The 10,557-nt window shown below is 42.6% G+C and overlaps 2 non-coding genes across 2 annotated transcripts; both read right to left on the bottom strand.

Moving 5' to 3' along the window:
* Positions 1-212: 212 nt before the first annotated feature.
* On the bottom strand, positions 213-284 carry trnas-cga (transfer RNA serine (anticodon CGA)). Its single transcript has one exon. It is a non-coding gene; the product is annotated as a tRNA-Ser (tRNA).
* Positions 285-10,204: 9,920 nt separating this feature from the next.
* On the bottom strand, positions 10,205-10,286 carry trnas-gcu (transfer RNA serine (anticodon GCU)). Its single transcript has one exon. It is a non-coding gene; the product is annotated as a tRNA-Ser (tRNA).
* Between the last annotated feature and the right edge of the window lie 271 nt (positions 10,287-10,557).

Below are 10,557 nucleotides of genomic sequence, written 5' to 3'. Positions count from 1 at the left end.
TACAAACAATGGACACATCACATCCCTGAAACATTGTTCTGATATAAAACAGTGTGAAATAAGAACTGAGCATGGAAATGGAACGGAACCAGAAATCAGGACTTTAATCTATTGCAGTTGATCTTGAAATTCAACCATTCACTGAACATTCCAATCGATCGAACTCTCTTCTGATTTGACATCCAGGAACTTGAGCTGCTGTAAAACATAACTGAGCCTCACGTGATTTGAACACGCAACCTTCAGATTTCGAGTCAGACGCGCTACCGTTGCACCACAAGCTCACAGATAAAGCAAAGTTTTCCATTCCTGACAGATTTACTTCTTGTTTAGATTCAGTGATCGAAATTAATTCAATCCTCATCTGACCTCCGCTCTGTCAAGGCTTGCTACCCGACCTGAACACGACGGGACCCGCGACCTGTGTCGGGTTCGGGCCGTGTCGAGTTGCTCTTCCGGGCTTTCAGGTTCGGGTCAGGCTGGGTCCAGGTCAGGCTGGGTCCGGGTGTGACACCCACATTAAGTCTTAAATTTTGCTCTGCTGGGAAGTTGAGTTTAATAAGTGTCAAAAGTTGAAAAGCCAACCTAAACTGGGAGTCTGGGACGTCAAGTAAGGAAACTCTGAATCTGCGCAGTGAGCAAGTGAGCATCTCTATGATGTCATTGCGCTCATGCTGCAGCTTCCTGTAGATTCGGAATCGGGAGGTCGGGAAAGTGAACATTCCGGTGGTCGGGTAAGGCTCGGGTCGGTTTGGGCATGGGAATAAATGGAGATAGTCGGGCTGGGTCGGGCTCGGGTCCAAAGTGGTTCTGTGTGGTTCGGGTCGGGTTTTTTTCCTGACCTGAGCAGGCCACTACAGGTTCAGTGCCACTACTCTGATTAATCGGACATTTTGCTGTTAACTGCTGCTGCTACAATTGAAATGTAAAAAAGAATTTCCAGTGACCTGCAACCAATGGACAAATATATTTCAGAAAGATAAAGCTCATTCACCAATCCACAAATGTGTCTTTCTGCATATATTTATAAACAACTCCTTCTCTCCACTATGAGAACTATACAATCACGACAGTTATTTGAAAGTTAGTATAAGATGTTCCAGTTCATCAATGTTAAAACTGCAGCAGGTTTTCCAGAAAACTTCTCTGTTGGAACCTCAGTCCCATTTAGATTGAAAGTGGACAATTAATGTACTCACTTGTTCATTGTGGACAGGTGTCTGACTTCGAATAAATCTCATTAACTTTCAATGAGGTGGCAGTATCTCTGTGCTCCCATTTTACACAGTCTGTCCTGTTCATGCAGCATGTTTTTATTCTCCTCTCCCATTCTCCACAGGATACAGATTACAAGCATCATCAATCTAGCTGTTGAAAAGCATTGGAAGAATCCAAACTGAATTACAAACCTGACAGACAAACACAGGAGAACAAGTGACGAGTGAACACAAACCTCGTGGTGCTCATTTTCAGATGTATTGCAGTCATCTTACAAAACAAGTGAAAGAATATTCCAGTGAAATGATTTGGAAAGTAGGTGTGACTTTTGTTGGTGCCTTTCTTTGCTCTGTTGGTGAAACTTTCTTGCACCTGACTCCTGTTCATGTCTCTGTTTCCTCTATTGAAGGAGGAAGGAGGTATTTGATCAGAAATCAACTGGATTGTGTACCTTTGAGAGGGGATTTCTGCACCATCAGGGCTGGAAACAGGAGTGAGTGAAATACACTGTGTGGAGTTTGATTTTGTACAGAGGGACAGCATATCTAACAGGGCTGTGAGATATTGGCCTGGATTTTACAGTCCTAATAGCGGTGAACTCTGAGACTTTCACTGCTATTGAGGGTCTGAACAGCACTGCAACTGCCGGTACATGCACACACTAACACCAGCATCTGGAAGTTGTGGTGGTGAGAAATGTGCTCAGAAGGAGCCTCTGATCATAATCGCACCAGCCCACTCTTTAAAGTGACAGGGACCTGTAGTTCAGCAATTTGGGCTCATTGCCCACAATGTATCCTGATTTTTACCTGGGTTGGAAATAGAGCCGGTACCAACAGGCTCAGGGCCTGCTCGGTAAGGACTTTTCTGTTGACACAACAGCTCCAATATTCCAGGAAGACACCGGCAGCAGCAGGGGTCAACTTTCAGAGGGAGTTCAGACATTTTAAATGTTGTATTTTGTTTCTTAATTGTATGTAACTTTTTAGCATGGCCTGATCAGAGTTCTGAAATTTACATCTGACTTTTTATTAACAAGATTGAAGTGCTTTTGAAAGATCTCCAAAAATATATTACTTTTTATCAAGATTTACCTGGCTTCTTTGTAAAGACTCGAGTAAGATTGAAGTGACTTTTAAAAACTACATCGTATCCTTTAAAATCTGGCTTACATGTAGATGACATTGGCAGATGGCTTCAGAATAACTTAGACTATCTTTCTAACAGGTACTGCAACAGCTTAAGTCCTACTTTCTGCAAAAGCTGGTGAATTACAAAGAAACAATGTATTGAACATTTTATAAACTGTTGATGCAGATGGGATTCAAATTCATACATGTAAAACAGAAGGAATTAATAATCCATCATCTGAACCTCTCAAACACCTCATCACCCAGCTTTGTGCCAGCAACCCATCACATGTCTTTTTTGCCTCGATTTAATTTTGGGCAGGACGGTCACCTTCAGCTCAGATCCTGACTGTGCATCCAGATGTGCAATGATGGAAATGTAGCTTCTGTAAGTAAATGAAATTTCCATCACATCAGGTCATGGCCTGTTGGGAATGGAGCGGTGTGAAACATTTCCAGACCATGTCCAACACGTTTCAACTCAGTGTGAAAACCCACCACTGAAAGACTGGAACATACAATCATTTCATCTCATCATGATTAACATCACTCAGACACCTGAACCATTAGGTCACTGATGAAGTCATGATGAATTCGAATTTCTCATGAAATGACAACTGAACTATCTGACTGGAAGAATTGCTTTAACTCCACGTGATCAGAGAGGCACAGCCTCAGACCGACTTGGCAGATGAATATTGATTGAATAATTTCTGTGTGAGGAATGTTCCAGCATCATAAACCAGGGGAACGTGCTGACTTAGCTGTGTCTTCATCTCTTCTGGGCAGTCGGACAGTTCACCCTTCATTCTGCTCTGATTCACTTTCCCAAAGTGGATCTACAGATTCTCAAATCTGGAGACTGGCTTTTCTTATTTTGTTCCTTTTGATTTTTCTTGCTCCTGAATGATCATATATTCTAAACCTCGGATCAACCCTCCCCTTTGCGTTGTGTTATAGTCTTGGTTAAAAAAGACACGAAACGACACAAACACTCTGAAACATACAACACGGTCACACTTTCCTTCAGTGAGATTAATGTTGAGCTGTTTCCCAGGTTAAATGCAACTGCAAACACATTGCTCTCAAAGAAATTGTAGGGGATTGAGTTGCCGTTGAAATATTAGCACTGGACATCTGGACGAGCAGGAACAGCCATTTCAAACTCACATCCTTCACAAAGGCAACCACTGAGCTGTTTTCTTTGGTGCATGAAATTCATAAGAAAAGTTTAAGTTCACAAGAAAATGGATGTAAATGATTGATAGCTAAACTTTTGAAGCAAGGATATGAATCCAAGATTTTCTGATTATTAGACAAACACTCGAACCAATTAAGCTACTGAGCCAGATCACAAGTGCTGTGACAACTAAGGGCAGTGGAGGTCACTCTTTATTCTCATCCCACTTCTCCACAGGTCACAACATCTATGTGAACTTTTCCCACATACTGATACAGTCAATCATATACTCTATTTTTCCCGAATAGAAGACACTGACCAGGTTTCTTTAATGAGCAACAAAATTATCCATTTATTGTCGAACAAGTTTTAACTAGTCATGAAGTAAAGCATAAACACACAGGTGGAAATTTTAAAAGTTCCTTTTTCACCTTGAACAACTTTTCAAGTCCTTTTATTTATCTTCGAGCCACACACACACACACGCAATGGATAGCTGAAAAAATAAAAGGGATTTATTTTTTAATTCAGCACTCTGTTACAGACATAAAAAACCTCTTGGGCTGTTTATTTGCTCATTTTTGAAGAAATCATCAGCTGAGATATGTTGCTCCAAAACTGGAATACAGTCGAACTTCTGAGTATACGTAGACAGGTCACGAGGGTATTTTAGAAGAGTTCTTTTCAGAAGGCGTTGAGAATTAACTTTAGCAGGCCTTCTTCAAAGACATGCGACAAGATGAATTAACTCAGTGGACTTCTCAGGGTCTTTTAAAGATTTTCTGGAAAACAAACTGGGTTGTGGTCTTCTCTCCTTCCTTGACGATTCTTCAAGCTAACTTTATCAGCTGCTCACTCCAGCAGGTAAAACACACTGACTGCTACAACCAAAGGTTGTGAGTTTTCTGCTGTCTCAGGTTTGCGCTGCTGCTGCCAAGGTTGTCCATTCAAGGGGCATGACTGACTTCACGAACCACATTTCTCCCAGTTACCAGGGTTTCTGTTCTATATTTAACTTGAATCATGTGACAAACAGTAAACACAGTTGCCAACTTGGTTCTTTTGGTGTCCTCTTGAAAAACTGGTCCTACATTTATTCAGTTTGATTATGACTTCTTCAAAAAATATTTTAACAAAAGAAACAGAATCCCTTCCATAACATCATGTACTTTCCCTGAGCTACAGGTTATCGCAAGTCTCTCTGGCTGTGTTTATTTTAGGTGATTTTGTACTCAGGTTCTTTTGGAATCCATGTGTTTGCAGATCTTTGTGAGTGAGAGATGTGGTAATATGTTTCAAAGATTGCCCTGTAAATTATTCGTATCTCCATCTTTCCCCGAACTTTGTGAAAACACATTAATATGGGAATCACACACATCAGGCCGTCAAACCTGTCTGCTAAACATTGAAAGGTGACAGTGTTTATTGTGACGGGGTTCCATTTATGAAGACACATCTTGATGATTCACACATGTAAAAATTTGTATATTATGTTCATGACATAATGACATAAAAAAACATTTCCTTGCACTTGCCATGCTTGGTGAACATTTTCTCTGCTGATGCCCCTTGAATATATTAGAGAACATGGTGACGAGGCTGAGATTAAAGTCTGTAAATATAGGCAGCAAACAGCAGCAGGGACTGCAGTGAACAAGATTTACGTGACATATTTGTGCTTATATTGGTGGGTGAAATAAGATACTAAACACACAAAATCCTACATTTGAGCTCGCGTAAAAGATTGCTCTGTCTATGGAGATAGCATCAAAGAATGCTCAGGAATTTTGTCCTATGCCAGTGATGGTAACACACTTCAGGGGAACTTTAAAAAAACTGGTAAAATGGGCTTTCACATAACAGATGAAATTTTACACAGAGAAGTGTGAAGTGATACAATTTGGAAGGAAGAATGCCATATAAATGAAACGTTACAGTTCTAAACTGGGTGCAGGAGCAGAGACACAATGTACACCAATGTTAGAAGGGTTGAAAAGGTAACTAAGAGCAAACAGGACACTTGGCTTTATTAATAGAGGCATAGAGTAAAAGCATATAAGTTATGCTAAACCTTTATAAAATACTGGGAATGAATGGCCTCCACCTGTACCTCCACAGAAAGCTTCCATTCCAGGTTTACACACACTCGTCAGGATCACGCTCCACAGATACTGCCCTCCATGCTCAGACACCCACTTCAGGATCACTCTCCACAGATCCCGCCATTCCAGGTTCGGACACCCACTTCAGGATCACTCTCCATAGATCCCAGCACTATGGGCTCGGTGACCCTCTTCAGAGATCCTAAATCTCCAGACACGGACATCCTTTGAGGACCACTCTCCACAGATTCTTCCCTCCAGGCTCAGACACCCTCTTCAGAATCTCTCTCCATACATCCCGCTACTCCACGCATGGATATCTCCCTCAGGATCAGATCAAAGAATGTTGCTTGTCAGTTATCAGCTCAAGCCTGAATGTTGTTCAGGTCTTGCTGCTTGCAGGCACAGACTGCTTCAATAGCTGAGGAGTTGTGAATCATCAGCGAACATTTCCACTTCTGACTTATGTTGAAGAGAAAGCCATCAATGAAACAGCTGAGGATGGTTGGGCCTAGGGCACTGCCCTGAGAAACTAGGCACCCAGTCATGAAAGGTGGATGACAATTAAATAACGAACCAGATGAGGAGGCTCCAAAAACATCCCTATCCTCAATGTTGGTGGAGCCGGTCACGGCAATGCAAAAGATGAAGCTGAAGCATTTGAAACCATCTTCAGTCAGAAATTGCTCAGTGGATGATTCATCTTGGCGTCTTGAGGTCCCCAGCATCACAGCTTCCAGTTTTCAGCCAATTTGCTTCACTCCACATCATGGCAAGAAACAGCTGAAGGCACTCGAAACAGCAAAGACTATGGGCCCGAACAACATTCCAGCTCTCGTGTAAATCTGACTTCTTTTTGCCTTCAGTCTGGTTCAGTAAATATACCGAGTCGGATGTGTAGGTAAAATCAATTTCTTAATTTGCGCATTTAGCCCGCTGACTTACTCTAATGCAACGACACTGACTCCACCCAGAGTCTGTCTGGTCCACTGGAGTACGTGAAGTTTTTTGATACAGGTACTACTGTTTATACATTAAGATTCATGCTACAGCCCCTTGTTTAACCAATCAGTGCGATACAATTCGACTTCACCCACGTGGTAACATGCAGTACATCTGTTACTGAGGTTACAATACACTCCATTTTCAATACATACTTGTTACTAATAAATATTGTTTTGTACCAGCAAGATAAAACAAAGCGGACAAGCAAGCTAATTAGCAAGAGCATAGGAATCATCAATAATCATTCTAGTCTCACTCCCTACATGGATCATGAGTCTGTCTCTACCTTGTGACAAGTAATTGCGGCGCATCCTGCTATCTCTATTAGGTGTACATTCCTGAGTGTTTCGTGCAGTCTGCAGCTACATCAAGTAGTGGCAGTTCACGAAGATAAGAGGGGCCTGGCACTCTTTATCACTCACACAGGGATGGACATCATTTGATTCACAGGAGTCCATTTGTTCCAAACCACAGGGAGTCACACAATCAGGCCACAAAGAACAGATGTCTTTGCAATTACCAGTGTCGGCTAGTCTTTACAGTCTCACACGCTCTGCCTTTACTGTTAGCTATTTCATTGTGGTTTCTGCCACTTAAAATCAAAGCTCAGCAAAGCTACTATTCCTAACTTGGCTATATTTCCCATTAAGCATAGTGCCATGCCTTTCTGCTCACTTCCACACTAGTACTGAAGACTTGTGCTCCAGAACTAGCTGCGCCCTCAGCCAAGCTGTTCCAGTAGAGCTACAACACGGGCATCTACTTGACAATGTGGAAAATTGCCCAAGTGTGCCCTCTCCATAAAAAAAATGCAGGACAAATCCAATCTGACCAATTGCCGCCCCATCAGTCTACTGTCAATCATCAGCAAAGTGATGGAAGATGTCACCAACAATGCTATCAAGCACCACACACTTAGCAATAGTCTGATCATCGATGCTCAATTTAGGGTCTGCCAGGGTCTCTCAGCTCCAGGAAATAATTTGCCAGATAGAGTAGAATGTGGGAAAATGTGAGGTTATCCACTTTGGTAGGAAGAATAGAAAAGGAAAATATTATGTAAATTGTGAGAGATTACAGAATGCTGCGGTGTAGAAGGATCTGGGTGCCCTCGTACATGAATCACAAAAAGTTACCATGCAGGTACAGCAAATAATTATGAAGGCAAATGGAATGTTACCCTTTATTGCAAGGGGGATGGAGTATAAAAGTAGAGAAGTCTTGCTACAAATGGTCATGGTGCTGGTGAAACCACATCTCGAGTACTGTGTACAGTTTTGGTCTCCTTATTTAAGGAGGGATATACTTGCATTGGAGGCAGTTCAGAGAAGGTTCATTGGATTGATTCCTGTGATGAAGGTGTTGTCTCATGAGGAAAGTTGAGCAGGTTGGACCGATACTCATTGGAGTTGAGAAAAATGAAAGGAGAACGTATTGAGACATATGAGATTCTGAGGGGGCTTGACAGGGTAGATGCTGAGAGGATGTTTCCTCTCATGGTGGAATCTAGAACGAGGAGACACAGTTTCAGATTTAGGGGTTTTTCATTTAAGAAGGAATTTCTTCTCTCAGAGGGTCATTAATCTTTGGAATTCTCTACCGCAGAGAGCAGTGGAGGCTGGGTCATTGAATGTCTTCAAGATTTTTATCTACAAGAGAGCCAAGGGTTATGTGGGCAGGCAAGAAAGTGGGGTTGAGGTTATGATCAGGTCAGCCATGATCCTATTGAATGGCGAAGCAAGCTCGAGGGGCCAAATGGCCGACTCCTGCTATTAGTTCTTCTGATCTTCTGTTCGTATGATCTCATTGCAGCTTGGTCCAAACAGAGATGAAAGAGTGGAATTCCAGAGGAGAGGTGAGAGTGATTGCCCTTGAGTGAGTGTGGCATCAAGGATCCCGAGCAAAATTGAAGTCAATGGGAATCAGGGGGAAAACTCTCCACTTGTTGAAGTCACACCTCGCACAAAGCAAGATGGTTGTGGTTAGTGGAGGCCAATCATCTCAGCCCAGGACATTGCCTCAGGAGTTTCTCAGGGTAGTGTCCTAGACCCAAACATCCTCAGCTGTTTCACTGACGACTTTCTCTTCAACATAAGTCAGAAGTGGGAATGTTAGATGATGACTCACAACTCTTCAAATACTGAAGCAGTCTGTGCCTGCAAGCAGCAAGACCTGAACAACATTCAGGCTTGAGCTGATAAGATGACAAGCAACCTTCTGGCCACACAAGTGCCAAGCAGTGAACATCTCCAATGAGAGAAAAAGAAAATCTATCTTTTGATATTCAGAAGCATTATCATCGTTAAATCCCCCACCATCAACATCTTGACCAGAAACGTAACTGGACCAGTCACATCTATGCTGTGGCAATAAGCGCAGGTCAGAGATTACGAATTCTGCAGCAAATATCTCACCTCCTGACACCCCAAAACCTGTCTACCATCTACAAGGCACAAGTCAGGAGTGGGATGGAATACATGCCACTCAACAACACTCAAGAAGCACAACACCATCCAGGACAAAGCAGCACACTTGATCGGCACCTAACCCACCACCTTAAACATTCAATCTCTCCACAACCGGTACACAGTGGCTGCAATGTGTACCATCTCCAGATGCACTGCAGCAACTCGCCAAGTATCCTTCAACAGCACCTTCCAAACTCGTGACCACTACCACCTCGAAGGACATGGGCAGCAGATGCATGGGAACTCACTACCTGCATGTTCCCCTCCAAGTCACTCACCATCCTGACTTGGAACGATATCGCCATTTCTTCACTGTTGTTGGGTCACAATCCTGGAACTCCCTCCCCAATAGCACTGTGGGTGTTCCTGCACCATATGGACTGCATCAGTTCAAGAATGCAGCTCTCCACCACCTTCTCAACGGCAATAGGAATGGGTAATAAATGCTAGCCTTATCAGCGATACTCACACCCAAGAGTGAATAAAAACCAAATCACTCTCCACAGATTCCCCACAATCTGGGCTTGGACATTTACTTCAGGAGCACAGAGCTTTATATCACTGCAACATGAGTTCCAATCTTCAGATTCTGTTCACTTTTCACATTATTTTCTCCCAGTCAACTCGCTTTTATTAATTCAGTATTCGGGTCTCTGCTCCCCCGCCGTTTCTAACATCTCAACTCTTACAAAAAAATATTCTGATCTATCGTAGGTAGTAGATGACCCCTCATTTTAAACTCCATCTGCCAAAGCATTGCTCACTCACTTAATCTATCAAGAAGATTTGAAAATAAATTTCTTGCCAAAGGATAATTTTCTGCATCTGCTCCCTCGCCATTTGCTTTTCCCATTTGTCTTTCACTTGGTGTAAATCCAGAGACAGTAAAGATGGAAGGAAGGAGGGGAGGAAAAATCCTGCTCCGTTTCGTGATCCCTATTTGATCTTCATTCCAGTGCAGTTTGGGTGAAGAATTCCAATTGTCTGTCTCAATTTTAATAAAGTATAACCAATTCTGGAATCACTGTCTGGACATCGACAAGAACAGGTTTCGAGGCTGACTTTGCACATAAATAATGCACTAAACAGTTCATAAACTAGCGACAAGGATGGGATTCGAACCCACGCGTGCAGAGCACAATGGATTAGCAGTCCATCGCCTTAACCTCTCGGCCACCTTGTCAGTTGCAGAAATTCAACTGTCACCTTCAGCACAGCTTCTGGCTGTGCAGCCAGCTATGCAATGATGGAAATATATCTTCTGCAAGTAAATGAAGTTGGGAATGGAGCGGTGTGAAACCTTTCCAGACCATGTCCAACACGTTACTACTCAGTGTGAAAACCCACCACTGAAAGACTGGAACATGCAATCATTTCATCACATCATGATTAACATCACTCAGAAACCTGAACCATGAGGTCACTGACGAAGTCATGATGACCGAATTTCTCAT

The sequence above is a fragment of the Heterodontus francisci genome, chromosome 28 (genome assembly GCF_036365525.1).
Source record: "Heterodontus francisci isolate sHetFra1 chromosome 28, sHetFra1.hap1, whole genome shotgun sequence".
Taxonomy (NCBI): domain Eukaryota; kingdom Metazoa; phylum Chordata; class Chondrichthyes; order Heterodontiformes; family Heterodontidae; genus Heterodontus; species Heterodontus francisci.
This window is presented reverse-complemented; position numbering and strand designations above follow the sequence as displayed.